The sequence below is a fragment of the Acipenser ruthenus genome, chromosome 1, assembly GCF_902713425.1.
Source record: "Acipenser ruthenus chromosome 1, fAciRut3.2 maternal haplotype, whole genome shotgun sequence".
NCBI classification, from domain to species: Eukaryota; Metazoa; Chordata; class Actinopteri; order Acipenseriformes; family Acipenseridae; genus Acipenser; species Acipenser ruthenus.
The window spans coordinates 36,199,541-36,222,696 of record NC_081189.1 but is presented as its reverse complement, the minus strand read 5'-3'; the positions used below and the strand labels follow the sequence as shown (position 1 = coordinate 36,222,696).

At 38.1% G+C, this 23,156-nt stretch overlaps 1 protein-coding gene across 5 annotated transcripts in view; it reads left to right on the top strand.

Moving 5' to 3' along the window:
- The window catches only part of LOC117420743 (cingulin-like), a 48,564-nt gene that overhangs the window by 3,488 nt on the left and 21,920 nt on the right, over positions 1 to 23,156 (top strand). The window contains exons 2-4 of one of the 5 annotated variants that reach the window (XM_059024432.1): positions 17,886 to 17,983; positions 18,649 to 18,744; positions 22,917 to 23,052. The gene's annotated coding sequence lies outside the window, so the exon portion shown is untranslated. Of the gene's footprint in view, positions 1 to 17,562; positions 17,599 to 17,885; positions 17,984 to 18,648; positions 18,745 to 22,916; positions 23,053 to 23,156 lie in introns of those variants that run through there. The other 4 variants (XM_059024429.1, XM_034034323.3, XM_059024440.1 and 1 more) reach the window with 4 other exon arrangements.

Genomic DNA, 23,156 nt, shown 5'->3' with positions numbered 1-23,156 from the left:
TTTATTTGTCGATTTACAAAAAGAAAGTTAATCAGTTTTTAGTTTACAGTTTCTTTGTAAAGCTATTGTGGGTGGAGAACTGCTTTCTGGCTCAGTGATGGAAAAACAGTGTCTCTTACTATAGTCAGAGAGAATTACATTTCTCCATCACAGGCTTACAGTGCTTATCAAACAATAATATATAATGTGTAATATAAACAACACCTCTGCATAACATAAATAAATAGGATAGATCAAGGTAGAAAAGTTTTTCCTACAAGTGGATTATTGTTATTACTACCATGGTTACATGGAAAGGCATACACTTCCGTCCATACAGCTTTTTTGCAAGATATACTGAAACACGCGCTTCATCAATCTCGGTCAAATTTGCTGTAAAAATCAAGAAACTTACCTTTATTAATCCAGAGAGATGGAAGATGTAATACATGAAATAATTATACACTTCAGGAAGTAAGTGATAGTTCCTAACCACAATCACGTTCGCAACATGAAGGACCGACACCAACAGATCAATAACAATAATAACACTATGATGCAAAATGAAGACTCTCTCTTCAGTCAGAAGTCAAAGGGCATGGGTCAAAATCCTGAATAATGAATAATGAATGGCGCTGTTTTGGATTTACAACTGACTTCCTGGTTGTTATGAACGTAGAAATTAGTGGACAGACCTCAGGACGCAAGATTAAAAACCTTTATTAGTGATTAACAAAATCCTGCATCCCCCCCCAAAAAAACGTATTAATAAAAAGTACAGGTATAAGTTGGCTCCCAAAAAAGAACACTTTATTATTCCTTCCTAAAGAGCTTAAATAATAACTTTCACATTCGTAACAGTGTGAACATAGCGCATTTTTTTAAAAACTGATCTAGAATATAGAATCGCTTGCTACAGTGGTAAAAAAAAACCACTTACGATAATATTTTAAGTTTTCTAGATTAGAATAATCTATTGAATTAGACATAAATGTGACAATATTGTTTATAAACACCCTGTAAATCATCATGTTTTGCCATGTTATGTTTGGATCATGTTTGAGAGGGATAGTATACACTTCCATGTTCTGATAAAATTTCTTCAACTTCATTTTTTCAGACAAAGTTGTCTACACTATATCTCTATTGTGTGTTTTATCAAATTGTAATATTTAATCTCAAAGAAATCAAGCTGCAACTTGTCAATTTACTCAAACATTTACACATGTGTATAGTGTCCATTAGCATGGAAATGCCCATTTCTTTTCTTTTTTCTATTTCAATTAAACTTGAGGCACTTACAGGAAACTGTAAAAGCTTATCAATTCCTTTCATGACAGTGTTATCATCACCAGGTGCAGTACAATAAACAATATTAAAATAACTTACTAAGAATATGAAAATGCCAAGACAAATAAATTCCACTGGTATTTTAGTCTTAACTTGTGAATTGTGAATCTCTGATGTAATCTGACAGAGTTCCAAAAATAAGGGAGTGTATTGCACAATGACTGTGTTTAGAGTCACTCAGGGATGTTTCGAAAGAGAGAAAGTGAATTAAAGTTAACAAAAGCATTCAACAATATACTTTCCTTTAACAAAAAAGCAAACTATATATATATATATATATTTTTTTTTTTTTACATACAAATCATACATTAGGTAATATCACACGCACGAAAAACAAAACCCCCTCCGAATCTTTACATTTTAATTGTGACAAAGCACTGACAAGGCGTTTCTTTGTCTTGCTTTGATCACTGTTTCTGGGGTCTTGTTTGCTAGTGTAAGAATGATTCCAGACAACAGTATTCTCAGTTCAAACAAGGGGTTACCTGTATCTCTATTTCTTTACAGTGTCCTTTCACAGAAGGTACTGACCTTTAATATACAGTATTATTATTATTATTATTTATTTCTTAGCAGACGCCCTTTTCCAGGGCGACTTACAATTGTTACAAGATATCACATTATACATTATTTCACATTATACAGATATCACATTATTTTTACATACAATTCCCCATTTATACAGTTGGGTTTTTACTAGAGCAATCTAGGTAAAGTACCTTGCTCAAGGGTACAACAGCAGTGTCCCCCACTGGGGATTGAACCCACAACCCTCCGGTCAAGAGTCCAGAGCACTAACCACTACTCCACACTGCTGCCCGATACAGTAAAACAAAACAAAACCTAGCTCTGTTCAAGAGCACCAACTAAACTTTGTTTAGTCCTGCCTAATAATTGAACAGCTGAACTGTTACCGATTTCTCCAAAATTGGTATTTTCCCACAATACAAAATAATAATAATAATAATAATAATAATAATAATAATAATAATAATAATAGCGTTGTAGCGCTTGTTTACCTTTTAAATGAAGCAGGGTCTATTCATATGAATCAACTCAAGGTTTTTCACACCATGGCCTCCACACCCCTGGAATAATGACTACACTCTTTTTAATAAATGACCATTCGTAATTATCCCCAGCTGTCATTCATTATTGGCTCAGGTGTCAATCATCCCAATGCAGCTTGGGAAGTGTAGTTTTGCCATTCTGCATACCTTTCTGGACTACATTTTACATAGGATACACACTCTGCTTTATTCTTGGACCCATTTATTTGGCTTCCACAGTCTTGCCCCACACTTTACCACACATCCTCCCCCTCGGCCAAACGGGACGAAAGACCTGTGAAAAGAAGCAATTTGTAGAAGACAGACCATCTGCATTTCCTTGTCTTGTCCCTGCTCTGTGCTTAATTGTAAAGTTAAAAGGTTGTAAGCTTAAAAAGCACCTGGTGACCTGTGCATTCCTTTCCCGATTCAGGTGCATCCAGGTCAATGGTGTGTGGTCCGTGATTAAGTTAAACTGTCTTCCCAAGAGATAATACTTGGGTGACTATTTAATCAATCAACCATGGTGACATTTTTCTCCTGCTGCTAATGAACAAAACTCAGCAGTTGTTAAAACAGGTTGAGCACATAGGGCATTTTTGAGGGTCTGGAATACTACTTGCGCATCTTTTGTCCACTTTACCATTATTGGTCCTCTGGCCCTGGTCAACTATGTAAAGGGACAGCAATTGTTGCGAAGTCAGATATAAACCTCCAGTAGTACCGTCAGACCCAGAAAAGCCCTCACCTGCTTCTTAGTAACTGGACGTGGCCCATCCTGTATGGATTCCAGTTTAGTAATTTGGGGTTTGAGTAAACCCCGCCCTATAGAATATTCAAAATATGGGGCTCCCAAGTGGCGCATCCAGTAAAGGTGCTCTATAGTCTGGACGTCGCGAGTTCGAGTCCAGGCTATTCCACAGCCAACCGTGGACGGGAGCTCCCAGGGGGTGGCGCACAATTGGCCAAGCGTTGCCCGAGGGGAGCGAGGGTTAGGTCAGCCAAGGTGTCCTCGGCTCACCGCGCACCAGCTCTTGGGTGGCTGCATGGTGAGTCCGCAGTGTGAAAAAAAGCGGTCGGCTGACGACACATGCTTTGGAGGACAGCGTGTGTTCGTCTTCGCCCTCCCGAGTCAGCGCAGAGGTGGTAGCGGTGAGCTGAGCTTAAAAAAATAATTGGCCATTCTTTTTTTCTTTTTTTTTTTTTTTTTTAAATTTAGTCGTCGCCAATTTTTTACCCCGGTTTTCTCCCCAATTTAGCATGCCCAATTATTATCTGTATCCTCGGCTCACCGCTCACAACCCCCCCGCCGACTCGGGAAACGGAGGCTGGAACACGCGTCCTCCGAAGCGTGCTCCTGCCAAGCCGTCATTTTTCGCACTGCAGATCCACAGCAATGCCACCAGACCTATAGTGCCGGAGGACAACACAGATGTGGCGGCTCCACTGCAGAACCACAAGCGCCCTATCGGCCACAGGGGTCGCTGATGCACGGTGAGCCGTGGATTCCCCTGCCGACCTAAGCCCTCCCTACCCGGGCAGCGCTCAGCCAATTGTGCGCCGCCCCCTAGGAACTCCTGGTCACGGTCGACTGTGACATAGCCTGGATTCTAACCTGCGATCTCCAGGCTATAGGGCACATCCTGCACTCCGCGTGGAGCGCCTTTACTGGATGCGCCACTCGGGAGCCCAAATTGGCCATTCTAAATTGGGAGAAAATAATAAAAATAATTGGTAACGACTAAATTAAAAAATAGAATTTAACACCGCTTCTACTTTGAGCCTGTCTCATATGCTCGCTTACAATTGGCATGACAGCCTCAGTGTGATCATTTGTGTCACATGCTCAATAACATTTCAGTAAGGAGTGGGCTCTTGTTCCCAAACCTCCTTTTCTATATCGAGTAGCCCCTGGGATGCCTCAAATACAACAACTTGAAAGGTGAAAATCTAGTTGATGCTTGCAGTACTTCTCCAATTGCAAACATAACCCAAGGTACCAAGTAATCCCAGTTTTTCCCATCCCTATCAATCACCTTGCGGAGCATACTTTTAGGGTATTAATGTATTGCACAATGGCACTGCCTCGACATACTGAGTGGTATAATCTAAAACCACTAAAATGTACTGGTGCCCTCTACTGGACTTTGTTAGGGGACCTGCCAAATCTATAGCTATACGGGAGAAAGGGACCTCAATTACAGGTAACATTACTAAGGGGCTGAGGAATGCCTTAAAGGGAGCTTTACGTTGGCATTCAGGACACAATGATTATTTACAGCGGCATGAATTCCAGGCCAATAAAATCTCCTAACTATGTGTTCTCTAGTTTTTTCTACTCCCAAATGTCCCCCCCATATGTCCATGTGCTGAATCTAAAACAATTCCTTGAAACTATATGACCCATTTCCTGGCACATAAAACATTTTATGTTTTTCCCACCATCATTTACTCCCTTTTCTGGGTCGCTCTAGCGTACCCTGCCCATTCCCCTGTTTAACACCTCACTGACCCGCCTCTGTAGTCCAGGCAGTATTCCTCTTAGGAGACGACCCGGGATGACCCTTTCTGTGATGTCCATGGCAGTGTGGGTCTTTCCGGGAGAGGTGAATGCGGTCAAACATCTGGGAGCGCGCTGCTTTTCCTGGTTGGTATGTCTAGCTGTTGAACCTCCGAATCTCTGACTTTAATAAGTTATAGTGTGTGGGCTGGTCTGGTTCCGGGTCAAAATAAACTTTTTGAGCCTCACCGCTTAAAAATGGTGCAATTAGTCCATTGTGTTGTCGGCCAGCCTTCCCTCTCTGCTGTACACTTGAAGGCTTTTAAGTATACCTCAACACCATCCTTGTGGGTCATTTTCTGGAGGTAGTGGCTGGCACATATAGGTCTCGATCCTTGGCACTACCACTTGAGGATTTCATCCCACTCATCAACTCATGCACCTCTAGTCTTGTTTGTTTGAGCAAACAAGAGCTGGTTCGTCTGTTCCTGCTGGACACGATTGCTTTCTTGCTGGACAGCAGTAGCATGAACCAATACGTTCAACAATTCTTCCATGATACTGTTCTTTTATTACACACAGATACTGGTATGCAATGCCTGCATTCTCCACCATATGTGACAAAGTGCTGACAAGGCGCTTGTCTTTGTCTTGCTTTGATCACTATTTCAGGGGTCTTATTCAGGGGTCTTATAACAAGAGAGGCTCAAAACATTAACAGCTATCAAAAGCTGTAAACAGAGATACACCCAAGATAATATTTGGCTCAGGCTCATAGTTCCTTGCACAACAGGGAGAGGTAATGATGAAGAAGTACCTGTACCCCATTCATCAATGTTTTTATTGCAGACTTTGAAGTAAAAGGCAGTCGTCTGACTGGTTTAGTGAGTGTCCATTAGCCCAATGTTGTGCTGTGGTGAAAAATACCTGAAGCAATGCCTCTGTGGTAACAGAAGACAGGAATGCTTGCAGGTTTACATTACTTACATTAGTTCTACGTTCTTTGGGTTCAGGTAGTTCTGTGTACAGCTGTGGCCAAAAGTTTTGCACACCTGGAATTTTAGGATTGAGACATAATTAAGAAAAAAACTATATGAACATAATTTAGATCTTTTATTTAACATCATGTCATCAAAGAAACTACAAAATGATATTGCAAAAGTCTACCGGAAGCCATAATAATACTACAGTATTTTTTAAATGTCACATTTTTTAATTTTTGTCAGTTTTTCATGAAGTATATGGAACACTACAAAGCAGTATCTCATTCGGCAGGTTTCATTTAGTTAATTCTTAGGATGAGGCAGTAGCTGTATCTCATTAGAACGAGAGAGAGAGAGAGAGAGAGAGAGAGAGAGAAAGAGAGAGAGGGAGAGCAGAATAGATAACAAGCACAGAGGTCGCGCTAGCTTTTCTGTTCATGCGTTCCTGAAATGCACATGCGCATAATTTTGCTAAACTGTTGTTAACACAAAGGTTAATAAACTCCAGGGATGTGCATTTTGGTACATTTTTTATGAATGTTTAAACTCTATGCCATGTAGTAATTTAAACAATCGCAGTCAGTGTATAGATATACATATAAACACACACACACTTTTTTCTCTGTTATATACTAACAGTATATAACGAGACGGGATTCTAAGCACTGTTTGTTGCCTTCATCTACATGTGTTTTCATATTTTTCTGCATTCCAATAACAGCGACAGCATCGCCATGTCTGTGTCTTATAAGTGATGAATCTTGAAAATCTGTACATCAGTGTGTACATGCTTTTTTTTTTTTTTTGCTCAGCAGCTCTTTCACACACACTACAGTACATTTTGCTGTCTCGATAAACAAGCCACGGATACTTCGTGTCCATTTTATAAATTATAAGAACGTATTTTTCATTTGCGTTTTTCTGCACTACAACTGCTTTGGTCACTGTAATACTCGTACAGTCAGAAGTAGATGGCTGATCTTCTTCATGAAGATGCTGACTGCTTAGCAAAAACACTTCAGATTGACAACTGTTTTGCTATCAGTGTATGCTCTGCACTAGGTATTTATTTTTCTGCTTAAAAATCTGTCAGGACATCCCTGTTAAACTAGTGGGGAAAATAACAAAACACAACGTTAAATTAGGTGACTGCAAAAATGAAATGCAAGTTAAAAATAGGATTGAGGATAAACAATTCACATAATTTGTCAGCTCTGTTTGAAATAAAAATTAAAAGGAACCAGAATTAGGCTCAGGCAAGATATGAAGGTAAAAGCAAAGATTGTTTTGTAATTAACAGCATTTTTTTGTTTAATTATGAAACAGAATCAGCTAAATTTGTTTAAAGGGATTACATTTACTTTTTCCAAAATACTCTGTTAATATGGGGCGTGACACATTATTTTAAAATAAAATTCAGTGCATGCTGGTATACTATCGTAGTAATTTTCACTGTTCAGTGCACTGCTAAGAACTGTAACCAAACTATTTTAGTAGTAATAGTGTGTGTACGCATTACGCCCGACTAAACATGAAGTGGTACTTCAGTGTGGACGCTTTGAGCTGGATTAATTAGAACGTTTTTGAGTATGGTTCTCGAGATTGGTTATGTAGTGTGGACAGGGCCTAAAAGTAAATATCCTTAATATTGCTAAGTAAGCCAAATTTGAGGCTTATTGCTGCCACCTACAGGACTGGAATGTACCTTAATCAATGCTGTTATATTGCAGAACAGTTTTTTTTTTTTTAAAAAGCAATTATTTTATGGTCATTTTGCTGCAGTGTAATAGATTACCCTGAATATGCATGTCTGCATCCCTTTCCCATAAACCAGAGTGTCATGCCAGCCCTGCAGGTGTCCACTTTAGCTCCCCGGGCATATGGACAGTTCTGTCCTTTGTAGCACAGTGAAGAGAAAAAAAAAACCTATTTTGTCCCCTTACACCATGGAAGCGTCAGAGCTAATGGGAAGCTAGGACACAAATAGGAAGTTATTTGAAGGGTCTACACAACAACTGTGTATATTTTTATTTGTTTTTCTTTATCTGTGTGTATTGTTTAAAATCTAAAATCAGTCTAAAGTAGAGAAGCAGTTTGATACTTCTCGGGTGCAGCCTGAACAAAACATTACTGTTACAAGCATACTTTGCAAATATTCTGCATGTGTGTGATTATTTATTTGCACATCATCAGCATACTGTAGTGATTATTTAGACACTGATGTGGAAAATTACTTTGACAGTTTGTTGGTTTTGTTTGGCAAAGATTTTTGCTAAAACTGAAAATGAAACAGATGTCTGTCTTTTCATGTGTCGTTTATGGAAAAAAAAAAGTAATACAAGGGCTTTATAGTGGCTTGTTCGTGTTCTAAACTAAAAGAGCAGGATGCAAAGCTGTCAAATGTTGTTTAACTTATGAGATATGTATGGACAAAGACAGTTTTTTTTATTTTTTAGAGGTTTTTTTGTAGTTCCAGGTCCACACAAAAATAAGTCACGCAATGTACTGTGCACACCAGGGTAGAACTGCTGAAACTTATTTACATAACTGTGACACGTGTGAACAGTATCGGTCATTTTAGTAACAGTTTTGCTCCAAAGATCTTTCCATTATTTATTATGCCCCTAACTCAATAGGGGGGAAAAAAGTATTTTTGTTTTATAGAATGTTGCTCAGGAATGTAATCATGTGTTTTGAATTACTATGAACTCGCAAAGCCTGGTGATTTCTTAATCTGGTCAATGTCTTAAATATAGTCTGTTGCTTTGTCAGTGGGATTTGTTTGCATATGTTGTATAAGTGCTTACTCCATTGAAGGTAATACAGATTGGTTTCATCATTCACCTGAAGTGCACACTTAGAAGTGATTTGGCCGTGATGTGGTCACTCATGCTTTTCATGTTTGTGAGGGATTTACTGTTTTCCTTGATAACTGTAACAAAGTAACAAACAGAATTTTAGGAAGAGCATGAACAACCAAAGAAAATGGAATACTGTACATTTTATTGCAAAAGAATGAGAAACAACATTACTTTTTTCATTCTGAAAATACATTTTAGGAAATATTTTAAATGTCATATGTGCATTTTGTGGATCTTTTTGGATGATTATTTTTTGTAAGTAATTTAAATTAATTAATTAAACAGAGATTGCGCTGGAATACCTAATAAGTATGTCATTCTGTTGAAAGCATGTGCATCATAGCAACATACATGAAAAACTGATCTTGATTAATACTTAAAAACACGTGGTCTGATCTTTCTCGTGAAATATCTTCCAGCTCCAATACCTGATTAAAGAGCTGCAGTTGGCAGCTAGCCAAACAGCTACATTTTTTTTTTAATTATTAAGGCTTGGGCGATGTTTTTTCACTGTCAAGATATCGTTCTCCAGAAAAGCTGATGCATCGATTCATCGACGTTATGAAAGGATAAACAAAAAAAAACCCACAGTAATACATGTGGAGCTGTGGATTACTGTGCAACATTGCAAGTAATGCTTTAAAAAATGATTACATCAGTTTATGCAGATACAGTAGTAATTTTATATATATATATATATATATATATATATATATATATATATATATATATATATTACACCTTATTTGTGTTGGGTTGTACCAGTTGGGAATCAAAGCAAAATCAAAAAAAAAAAGTTTGTTTAAATCCATAACAAGTCAGAGTAACAACCAATCAAGAGAAAAAAGTCATCACTGTCCACAGCAGTTTAGTAACAAGAGTGTTATCCATGGCTTATATTTTAACTGGGTTAAGGAACATGATAGTGTCCACATTTTGTTTTAATTTAAGCGATGACTAGCACTTGCTTACAATCTGCCCAGCATTACTGAATACCTGGGGACTGACGTTGCCTGGATACTCTTAATACTTGCCGTCTCCACAGGTAGCGTTTACGCAGAATTCTGCGTTATATACACAAGACATTTGAATACAACGCAAAATAAACAGCAGTGCGTTTCTAAAATGCAGATGTAAAAGACAACATTTCCCATTTCATCCATATCTGATAATTGTGTTTATATTACAAAGTAGTTTTACGCAATGCAACGTGTAAAAATGGTTCCTGCATCCTCTTAAAAAAAATAAAAAGCTGCGGAGGTCTCAGTATCACATATATCACTTCGGACATAGTTGCTAAGTTTAAACAACAACACAGAGACATTGGTACATGTTCTACAGGGTTCGACATTAACCATGGCCGGGCGGCCCGGGACCGGTAGAGATCGCAATTTGGCCGGTAGTTAAGTTATGAAGCACCACAGGCACGGCTGGACCGGTTACATTTAACTAGTATAATATATGTAGTGCACATGGCTTCCGTTTCATGAATACAGGAAAATGGGCCAGTGTGCCAAAAAACCTGAAAATTTACAAACCATTTTTTTAAAACATAACGACGATCTAATCCTAACTTTCCCGCCGCACGTCATATTCGTTGTACAGTCTGAGACTGCGTACCGAAGTGCTGTGTTGCTGTTACTCGTTCCCGCGACATGGCAAATCTTTTACAAATCAGGTTTTCTTCAACTAAGCAACCATTAAGCCAAAAGGAAAGCGATGAAATCAATAAATCATAAAGAAAGTAATTATGGAAAAAAAAATGAAGACGAGCATTTAGAGTGGCGGCTTCATCTGGCTTCATTATGACAGTGAAAAAAAAGTAATGTTCTGCCTTGTTTGGCGTCAGTTTCCCAGACTTGCAGATAAAACAGCAGCTTTATTTGTTGTGAATTCAGCATTTCGTTTAGATCATATCCAGTCTCACAGTAAGATGTCCCGATCGACACCCAGATACGCGATCAAACTGTCTAACTTTTTTATTTGGGATCCGATGTGTTCAGGTTAAAAATGCCATCACAATCTTTCCAGGACTCGTTGGTATCACTCAGCAAGATTGGCGATGACTTGGGAGAGGCTACACAAGCGACAACGCTCTGAGAAGGATTGTTATTATTTTGTACTATGAATATAGTTTTAATAATGTTTATTATTAGGATTAGGTATGGACATTTTGAATAGTTTCCTATTTGAATACACAGGGTGCAACATTTTTGTGTATTCGATTGCCCGAACTCTGGTCCCTTATGCTCACAAGAATATAACGGCAAATACGTGTTTACACAGAGAGCATAACAGTGTAAGCCGGTAAAGTTTAGCCAGGTTCACAAAGTGTACAAACAATGTCCAAGACGAGATTTCTTCATTCAATACCCTATTTCCTTAGGCACAAGTGTTTACTGAATTAAAATACAGAACTCAATGAGCAGCAACGTCACAGCGCATATCTCTTCCAATTAAAGCAACAGTAGCATATTGCGCAAACCACCAAATAATAATTTTTGCTGTACTGTATTCAGAATAAAATAACACTTATCATATAGCAACCTAAATATTATATATCTGTTTAATTCTAACAAATACTATTTGTAAAATAATCTTAATAGTGTAAATATTGTAACCTGGCCAAAACAATAGAAAATACATTCCAACATTACAATAGTTTAACAATACTAATTACACGAGCCATCAAGTACTGACATCAGATGAATCCAAGTCAAGTTACTTTGTTTATTCAAAAACCTGTAAATAATTCAAAACAAGGATACCTGGTTGTACTTTTAATGGTCAGTGCAAATGTTGACGTTACTCCATCCATTCACAGAAAGTCAACAGTAGATGTTTTACATTGAACTGCAGTCCAGAAAATAACTCCTTTCAAACTCCAAGTATCTTGCCTTTTCTTATTAGTGACTGCGTTGTTCTGCTTAACATTTAGTATGTCTTTACATTCATCATAACATTAAATTACATTTCTAATTCAATGTTACCCAAGTTTGGATTACTTCTTTTAGCACTTGCTATGTACATTATTTTATTTCAGTTCACACATTCATAGTTCGCCGGTGCCATCCTCCTGGAAGCTGTTTCACGACTGGCTAGCAACAGCTGTAGAAGCTGCTGTGTACAGTCATTACAAAGGAACTCATGCAGGGATCTGTTACCATTAGCTAAAAACAAGGATGTAAAATTGGCAACATTTTCAAACAGAATACGATTACTGTAGAATGTTGCTATTACAAGCATTGCATACATAATTAGGGTCCTTACGTTTAATATGCAAATAACAATAGGTTTAAGACTGACATAACACTTGGTAAGTGTCAGCATTAAAAAAATAAAAGTAGCTAATGTATAAGGTTTTTTTGTGGACTCGAATATGTAATATGCTATTCGAAAAGTTTATTTTTATTTTCGTATAATCATGTGTTTGACTACACTGACCCATCCCTAATTAGGATTATTATAATTCAGTTTTAGCGTTGCTGTGACCATATGGTAACAGCTTGGTTGCGGGTTTGCTTGTGAAAAAATGAGTATCATTTGTACACATACATTTTCAAATCTTGAATGCAGTATTTTCATTTTCTGACAAGCACACAAATGTGTGCATGTTAAATGGCTGAAGTAACATATATTAAAAGGCTTTGTTTAGCCATTTTCTTTTGAGATGTGGGCTCTCTTTGGTTACCATACACAGTTAGAAACATACTGAAAATAAAAACCATAGTGAAAAAATATATAAATATACTGGGCCAGATAAAATTGCATCCGGGCAAGTAAAAACACTAGCTCAGTAGCCCAAGGGGCCAGTAGTTAAAAATGTAAATGTAGAGCCCTGTTCTACAACACTGATTTTTACGTCGTGAACTGGGGATTTTCAAAGGAAAATGTTTCATGGTAAGCTTGTCTTTATGTCTATTTCTACAACCATGATTTATACTGTGTACTGTTTTGCATGTTAACTTCGTTAATCTGAAATAGTTACACTGGAAAATAAGATACATCGATGCATCGCCTCAGAGAAGATGACCGGCAACAATACTTTTGGGATATGCCTGCTTGTCAGGTATTTACTGAGCATTTTATATCAAAGCTGCCGATAGGCCCTTCCGTGGAGTGACGTCCTCGGTCCCGTAATAAATAGTCACTGCACAGAGACTTCAGTCTCTTTTGCATTGAACCCGCAAATGCAAGTGATGCGACCTCGCAAGGTTGGCCGTCATCTTCCCATTCAGGAGGAAGGCCTGGAGGCGGTGCCTCAGGTCGCCTCGTGGCGCCGTAGGGATTGGAATTGTATCGCCTCCCCCTCTCCCATGCCTGGGCATGGGAGGGGAGCATTGCAGCCACCTGTCGGGACGCCGCTAATTCTCTGTGAGAGCGTTGCAAGATCTCCTCTACCGCTGGTCCAAAAGTATGGCCAGGGGAGATAGGCGCGTCTAGTAAGGCGGACTTGTCAACATCCGGGACCCTCGCCTGAGATCCACAGCTGTCTGCGTGCCACCACTTAGTCTGCCAGGCTTCTGCCCAGGGCTTGCCCTTGGAAACCCAAAATCTGAAATGAAGTGCCCGAGACCATGCATAGCTCTGAAGCTAGCGGCTCGGGAAGGGTAACAGAGCGCAGCATGCCATCCAGGTAGGCCATCAAGAGGCCTCCTATGTTAGCAAGGCGAGTCACCTTTGCTTCAGCCGAGTAAGCCTTTTTCAGGTAGGCTTCTGTGATCCTGCATTGGCCGTTAGGGCATACAGGATCCTTGGACAGACTACTGGGGGGAGCTTGCACTGTTGCCAGGAGGATTTGACCTCCTCCAGAAAGTCCGGGAACACCGTAAAAGGCTCAGGGGTCGAAGTCTGCGCTGGTCTGAATACAGACCTGTGCTGTTCAGAGGCTGCCTTCCAGGGAACCTAGAGGAAGTTGGCGGCTCGTACCATCAGTGCCCAAACCGAGCTCGAGCTACTTGGGTCAGGTCTGGGTCTTGAGTCTCTCCACGTAGGACAGACTCCTCTTTCCAAGAAGCTGCTATAGAAAGCACGTCCTGTTCATCCTCGCTCATCACCACGTCCTGCTCTGAAGCTGGGGTCTGCTCTGGGACAGGCACTTGTGGTGGAGCAGGGGCAGGCTGCCTGCTTAAGTGCTCGAGTATTTGGGCCATCTGGCCCTTTAACTCGACAATGTCCTTCATCTGGTCCGTGTTCCTCACTCTTTTTCTAACCCTCAAGGGAGATCTAGAGTGGTTGCGGGACGGACGGGCTGGATCCTGCACGCTAGGTATACTGTGCGCTGGGCTCGAGGGCTAGCGGGTGGAGAGACCTGGGATCCTGAGGCCAAAGACGGCTCGCCCAGCTAGCCACATAGGGTGTTTTTTTTCCTGCTGGGGCAGGTTAGTTTTTATACTCACCCTACCTACCTGTTTGTGAAAGGCAAAAGAGACTGAAGTCTCCATGCAGTGACTATTTATTACCTTGGGAGGCGGGACCGAGGACATCACTCCACGGAGGAGCCTATGGGCAGATTTGATATAAAATGCTCAGCAAATACCTGACAAGCAGGCATATCCCAAAAGTATTATTGGCGGTCGTCTTCGAATTGGAAGGGAATATAAGGATATGGTGACACTTTTTTTTATTGATGCCAACTAAATGCCATATTTAAACTATACAAGACTTATTGTAGGGATTTATAATATAATAAAACATATTAGTATTATATATTATAACTACCAGATAAGGTTGTTCATTGAAAAGAAAAGTGGCACCTGCAAAGTGGATTTGTACCGGTATGTGGAAAAAATATTTTTCATATCTCTGACTAACTTGTTGTGCTTGAATGTGCATCGATTCTGCACAGCAAATGCTCAAAGATGACAAAGAATGAGACCAGCAAGTTGTGCTAGTGACTAAACTATTTGAATGCCTCAAAACCTTTCCCCTGTTTAAGATTAATTTGCCCGTTCTGCTGCTACTGCTGAAACCATTGGGACACCATTTTTTGAATCTATTTATTTGAAAAGAAACAGGCTGTGTTTTGTCCATCACCTTCAAACAATTATTGCAATGGAATGTATTCTTTGTTGTGTTATTTAATGATTAAAGTACATTATATTTTCTCTGCCCAAAGTCCCTCAAGCAGGATGGGTACAGTATTTTATTTTATTTTTTATTTTTTTGAGAACTATAGTATAGGCCTATAGTTGTAGCTAAATAAGCTAAGATAAGAGAGAAAATAAGATAAGAGAGTAAAAAAATGACAAATGTTTCATAAGTGGTCTTTATCAATGTCTTTAAATGTTATTTTGAGAACTAGTAGGGCACAATGCAAATTCAGTCCCAAGTAGACACAATAAAGGCTTCATTTATGATTGCCCATGTCCTTGAGGGTGAAATGTTCTTTAACCTGTTATCTTCCCTAACTTGCTCTGCCCAGTGTTCTTTTGAAAGTAAAATGTTTAGTTAAAGTTCAGCACAAACCAATGAACACATTTTGTATAAGACCAAGCATACTGTGGTCTGTTTTAAATGTAATTGTATTATTTAACAAAACGAATACAATGGATATTAGAGTGAAATCCTGTCCAAACCACATGGCCGTAAATGTGTTTGTTATTGTTAAACATTTAATTGTATACAAATAAACCATTATCAACATTACATTGTGTTCAAATAATAATAATGAAAACAAACTTCAATCCCCTTACCCCCTGTGTATATTAAAGATCATGTAAGAGTTTTGATTTCTTCTTAAAAATAATTAATATTCTTCAGGTACAGTCAATCAAAAAGAGTTTATTCAGGAATCGAAAATGCAAACAGGAACAAAGCAAATCAAATGTGACACATCAGTGATCTCACACACAGGCCTCAGTTGATGGCGTCCTGAGCTTCCATCAGTGTAGGTGTTATTTACTTCTGAGCCGAGCTGAGCTTTCATGGCATCAGAGATGTGAACTTTTTTTCTGAGCCGGCATGGCACAGAGATGTTAGTTTCTGAGCTGAGCAAAGAAATGACTTTGTGCAGCACAGATATACAGCTAGCTTACATAATTTCCTTGACAAAAATGTGGTCTTATTTCCTTAGCATGATGCATAGTGTGAGACAAAGCACGTTATGTGCATTTCTTCTTCACTTCAGCAGAATCCCAGATGACAAGAAGTTACTTTTAAGAACAATGATTTCTGCTCAATTCTCACAGGCAGCAAAGCGCTATATCCACGCATCACAAGGTCGAACGACAAGGCTGGTTCATTAAGCTTACATTAAGTTCATTAAGCTTACATTAAACACAGGACAATCACACAATGTTTACAGACAGTTGCAATGATTTCTCACATCTTTCACCATTTAAATGGGAAGCAAAGTAACATGTTGTATGATGAAAAGGAACAAATGATGATGAAACAATAAGAGCTTGTGCCATTTAACTGGAACAATGTGTACACTGCCCCACAGAAGGTGCGTGTTTATCAGAAAAAGCCTACGTGTTCTAATTGTATAGTGCTTTATTATGCGTTCTGTGACACTTACCTAAAGTTATAGCATGTCACTTTTAAAAAAAAGTAAGTGATTTTTAAACTAGATTTAATTGGTTTGATTATGGGCTGTACTTAGGCTCAAAACAGCTTATTAAGCAGAAACAAAGCTTTTATCATCCCGCCAAGGTCACAGCTGCACTCTGAATTATAAAAAGCCAGTCACTCCCAACATGGGTGTATTTCGAGGGATATACTTCTTACAAGGTGCAACCCAATATAGCAAGGAATTAAAAGCTGTTTAAAAGCACACATCTGCAGAGACCTGTTATTGACCTCAGGTTGGCTGCTTTGGTACACTTCTTGATGTGGTGACACTTTCCTCTTGTTGAGGAGACGTTCGGAGGAGAAGGGAAAGACGAAGAAGACCCTGCATATTCAATCCCAGGGTCAGTTTGTTTGGGATGCGGTGCTAAAGCGTTATCGTCTGAATTGAGGGATAAGTTAGACCCCAGCATCAATCTAGGGACCGCTCTCCCTGCACATGTGAAAGTGCTGTGTTCTCTGCAATACTGGCACACAGTTGGAATGTCTGGAGGGATAGCACAATCCACATTTTCCATAGTGTCATGCTGAAAAGGGCAGGCCAATACATATAATTTCCTAAGGATACTAGCATAACTGATGTTGCAGGAGGCTTTTCCAAACAATGCTGAGGGATCGCAGCCATAAGAACTGTCAACTCCTTCTGTACGCCAAGAGGACTTTGCTGCCCTTTCTCTGACATATATATTTTTTTGGTTTGTATTTTCTTGCTCCACAAATGTCATACAGCGCCTACTGCTCTCTGTACTCCTAACTCTATCACCTCTGGGCTGTGCGGCCGCTAAATAGACCGATGTGCTCATTGAGACCCTTATTATCATAATTGTGGATCATTATTTGTGCGTGTTGAATAATTTGCATTGTTCCTAAGATTACATAGGGCACAGTGCAAAATAATTACCTGGCCACAATGCAATTTGAATTTTTTGATCTGCAATTATTTGCACTGCGCCTATACTTTCGCCTATAAGAGATAATCACAGACATATTTTTTCCTATTTTTTATTCTTCTTTGCTTTCACTATCAAAAAATCTAAACACAAAGAAACAGGTATTCCCCTTGGGATTCCTTTGTGGTACAATCGTTTTATCAACCCTTGTTTAATAAATACCTTGCAGTCAATTGTACCTTCTCAGATAGTGTCCCTCCCATTCAGATGTTTTGGCATTTCCAGATCACATGATACATTTCACAACAGATAAATTCAGCCTGCAGAATCTGTTTCAAACTCTCACACAACAGTGAGGTGGCTGTGCTGTATGGGCAGGTTTCTAGATGGTTATTTATTAGCCATTTTGAAAAGGTATTTAGTTGTGATACTGTGGTATTACCATAGTGTTGACATACCTTTCATTTTAAGTACACCTGGAACAATGTTGGTCACGGCAGTTAAAGTACTTTCAAACAATAACTTGCCCTTTACCTGAAACACAAACTCATGATAAAGCAAAGCATAAGCCTGCAGTGCAGTCAAATTTTCCTTTCCAAGGACACTTTGAATTTCTTGCATTTATTGTTTTGGGTTCTTCTGGCTACAGATTGAAGTGACCTTAAAAACGGGTTATTAATATTTCTATCTTTTTTCACCAGGGTATTGGACTTTCTGGAGTCACACTTTCAAGTGGAGAAACTTCTCTGGCAGAAATATTGGTATAGAGAACCCATCTCTTGGCTGTAAATAGTGTTAGGTGAGTGTTATAATGAAATCCAATGCTTGTTGTTCCTTTATTTAGTAAATGTGTGCATCACAGCGTGTATAACTGTATTAGATAACAAACTGCAATCCGATACTAAATTACCATTACATTTTCAGAACCTGATTGGCTTAGTCTAGCCATGTGATCTATAATTTCATAATAAGAAAAGTCTGTCAATATGTCACTTACCTAGCTACGATAATTACGTGTCAGAATTGCATGAACCTTTACATGGACATGTGTTACAATAAATAATTACTCGTATGGTGTTAATGTAGGTCATGGTGAACTGGTTCACTATCACCTACAGTAATTGGCTCACCTTCTAAAATGCATTTTCTGTCTCTAGAATCATGTCACTGCATGTTTAATGTACAGGTTGGAACGCACTTGAGGAATTTAATTGAATTATATAAAATCATTTAATTACACTGTATTGTGTAATAGTGAAATGTAAGCTTTTCCCAAGGGTTAGCCTTATAAATTAGCTGGTTATTCACAATAGGATTTTTTTTAATAATGTGTTTTAATCATTACTGCCAAGTGTACGTTCTAACATGTTAAACCTTTGGATTTCTTCCTTCAATAACTAATTACTGCTTTAACTGGTGTACTGTATGTACGATGAGGAGAAGTAGTTAACCCTTTCTCTTCAGGTCTATGTTCGAGGTAGAAAACAGTTCAGGTCCTCTACTCCAGATAAGTAAATGGAAACTATGTCAGGATGTTAACAATGAAAAGAAAAATTACAGGTACGTTATTTAAACAGCTGTAGCAACACGTGGAGACGTATAACACAATATTTTTCGGAACTCCGCTACTTACTCTTTAAGTATAATAAATCTTACAGATCTTTCAAAGAACAACCCTGCCCCTACTTGTTAAATGTGTTCATGCTTAGATTGCAATCCATTTTTTTTACTTTTGTTTGTGTTAACAATATCCCATCCTCCTCCTATCCCCTACTTTTGAAATCCATTTAATGTCCAGATATATGTAAAATATTAAGATTCTAGATATTACTCACTCAAAACAAGCATGTAATAAATATTAAAAATGCATGTAAGGCTGTGAAGTCATAGTCTCCCAGACATATTGATGAGATAATTTGCATTACACAATGAAGATTCAGTACTAAACCTCTAATTAAGCTATTAAGAGCAAGAACATTGGGCAGAGGGAGGGAGTCTTTAATAACTCTGGGACACAAATCTAACACAGCAGGTTGCTGACTTCAGTGTTACTGCGAAATCAGAGACCTTTAAAGAGCCAGTATCATGTCCATATAAGTTATAGCAATATCTGTAAGATGATTTGGACATTGCTATGCTGTTTCCTGTCTTCCCAGGACACTTGAAATAACGTTCAGTACTCCGATTTTCCCCAAAGCTTAATGGCTTGTTTACATTTTTAGATGGAGTACCAGAATTAAGTGTTCATTCTGTCCGGTCAAGTAGTAGCAGGTGCACAACGATAACTATCATTAGATACACCTATTATTCTCACCTAAGGGTTCCCCTAAGCTAAGTTACAGATAGTAACTGTTCTGGTGGCTACGATACTGCCTGACTGCCGTCATATGCAGCAGTGTCTTCTGGGATGAATTAACTAAATGGCATATTGGTTTTAGACATTTGTATTTTAAACACCATTCAAATGTCAAATCATTTTTTTCTTTTTTTTTTTAAATATGTATTGTGATTATTAGGGCTAGAATATTGTAATAACTGTCGCTTTGACTAGCATATGTGTAGACTAGACATGATCTTTTTATTCTCAACCATGGTCATGAACACAGGCCTTCAACATGCACCTCTTAATAAATAAATTGAAAAAGTGTCTAACAAAAATTATTTATATCATTACTAGTCATTTTAGAAAAAAGTTAACATGAGTGTGTTCTCCTCCACTGATGTGGTTGCAGTGTTTGAATGTACTTCTGTTGCCAGTGAGCAGGTAAATCTTGATTCCTGCAGTATTTTGAAAATAAGTCAGTGTTATTTCAAGTTGCACTTTGATGGCTAGAATTTTATTAGTTTTATTTTTTTTAAAGTAAAAAAGTTAAATTTGGAGTAAAACGTTTTGAGAAGTCACCCATTAATTAAATAACCCTTAATTGGTTATTTGTTACAATATGTGCTTCTACATAACTTTGTTTTCCTTTATATGTTATAGCAACAGTAGACTATTGTTACAGAAATAATGGTAATAAATACCAAAAATGGATGTAAAAAGCCCAAAGCTAATTTACCTGGTGATGAGCAGGACCTAATATTGAACTAGGCAGAAGGGAGTCTGCTGTATATCTGAGGAGCAGTCTGTGTAATAGCTAAATTAAACCCAACTGATCTAGCATGAGTGTATAACTTTGCCTGTGGAAATTGGTATTATTGCTGTAATCATGAAGCTGTAATCATGAAGCCGTAGAGATATTTCTAAAGTCGTTTCCTAAAATCTGTTGACAAGTGTTCAAAATCAGTGTTAAACCCTGCACGTTCATGTGAATGAGATTGGCATATTACATGTAAAGACTGTAATTAATCATGCCATGTTTGTAACACCAAAACTCTACAGGAAACATATTGTGTTTGAAATTGTTGCCAACTTTGTTGCCTTGTTTTCAGCTAATGTTAACAGATCCCCCACTTGAGTTTCCCTGTAATGACTGCACACAGCCGCTGTTTCTAGGCAACTGTGAAACAGCTTCCGGGAGTAGGGCACCGGCTAACTTTAAACAAATGGATATGTCAAGTGCTAAAAAGGAAGCCTAACTTTAGTAACATTGAAATTAGAACGCTAATTTAGCCTTATGTTGAATATAAAGACATACTAAATGCAAAGCAGAACACTGCAATGACTGAGAAAACAGCATGGTAGTTCAATGTAAAACATCTACCACTGACTTTCTGTGAATGAATGGAGTAACGTCAACATTTGCACTGACCATTAAAAGTACAACCAGCTATGTTCCTTGTTTTGAATTATTTACAGGTTATTGAATAAACCAAGTAACCTGAACAAAGAAATCTCTTCTTGGACATTTGTTTGTACACTTTGTGAACCTGGCCAGCTCCTCCAAAGAGGGAACTTGAACTTTAGCGGCCTTTTATTCTTTATTTGGGGTATTCGCATACACAAAAATGTTGGCCCCAGTGTATTTGAATAGGAAACTATTTGAAATTCCCATCCCTAATAAGAAATATAAAAACTACGAGGTTCTGTAACATAGAAAAATGGGTTCAAGGATAATACCATATTGTATGGGTGGAACCATGTGTCTGTGGCCAGATTGTTGTTCGGAACTCTTTACACGTGTCGGACCATGCTCTGCAAGCCGAAGCTCATAGCATGCAACTTGCAGAGACTTGCTTGAGATTGTTTAGCGCTAGTAATTAATTGATGGCAGACGGGACTTACATGTGACGGCAATGCACGGGACTTAAAGAGCTCACCCTACCTAAACTAATGGCTGCAACCTTGCCCCAGGGGTGACCACTCCCAACACTTTTGCAAACCGTGGTCACACACATTTACTCCACTCCACACAGATCCATATTGGGGTTTTTATACACCAGCTGCAATTGTTAAACAATCATCTTGTTAAAGACTCAAACCCAGGTGCTGCTCTGATGACCACACAGCCTCCTTAATCACTGCTTAACAAAATCAGATGTGGGGATTTAATATATTGGACAGCTGGAAATCTTTTTAAATGTTTTTAATAAGCAATAATCAAATTCAGACTTTATACACTTCAAACAACAGGAGTACATATACAAATGACTTTGTACTGTGATATTTTGTAACAGTTGTAAGTTGCCCTGCATAAGGGCGTCTGCTAAGAAATAAATAAATAAATTATTATTATTAATAATAATAATAATAATAATAATAATAATAATAATAATAATAATAATAATAATAATAATAATAATTACTTAACTGGATCCTTAATTGAACTGATCATTTATTTAATTAGATCTTTTTAATTGTTTTCAACTCTTAAACAGTTGCAGAGTTCAAGTTGCTTATAAAATGTTATAGCTAACTTGAAATATGCAAGTGTTTAAGAGCTGAAGCAATTAAAATGGTCTAATTAAGCAAATGATCAGTTCAATTAAGGATCTAGTTAAGTAATTGAGAGCTCAGTTGGAATGAAAACCAGCAGACACAGGGGGTCCCCAGGACCAGGGATGGGAACCACTGCACTATCACTATTAGAAAACGATTTTCTCATTATTTTCTTTGAAATAACCTTTTTTCTAACCCACATTTACCTTGAACTTGTTATGATTCATTGGTTGGCCTTCTGCTGAGAAAAGTTTTCTGAAAATAGTCCCACAAATGTTCATAAAGGATCACACACATAATTAGTAAAAAAAAAAAAAAAAAAAACAGCTAACAGCATTGTGCTTGTTAAGTACATTTCACCCTAGACTTGACTCGTTTGCAACTGGTTTATGACTATTGCAACAGACGCAACACTTTACTGCATTACTCCTAAGACATCACTCCATGTTATTGTACAACACCCCCTAGTGGTCTTTCGCTGGTGTAACTTGGAAAAACCATGGGTGGTTTTTCATCTTTAGAAAGCCTTGTCTTACTGTTAACTAGCATTTTTAATCCAAAAACATAACAACAATTTATATTCTTAAGAAAACGAAGTCATTTCTCCTACTGCTTATAATGGTTGATCCAAACACTGTATTATGTTTGTCTATTAAGTGTTAAGATAAAACATGATTTCAGAGAGTGCAAGATACACTACTTTTAACACACACACACACACACACACACATATATATATATATATATATATATATATGTATTTATTTTTGTTGTGTGCAACAAAGCCCCAGCGCTTTTGTAATGTGTCTTGTGTCATCTATTCAAGCATTGCTTTCCCCTCTTTGTCTATTAGGCTGTTCTAGACAAAAAAGGACAGAAAGCAGGTTCAATCAGAGCTGAAGAATTTGGAGTCTTATCGGTCAGAGACACACCCTTAACAACACCAAGCCAGAGAGCAGCCTGGACTTGCAGAGAATGGAGTTATCATAGTAAGTCTTTTTGACAGATGCCAAACTATTTATTTTCCTAATATGCCAGAAGAGGCTAAAATTCGACAGAAGTAGAATTTGTGATTCTTTAATTTACACAAACA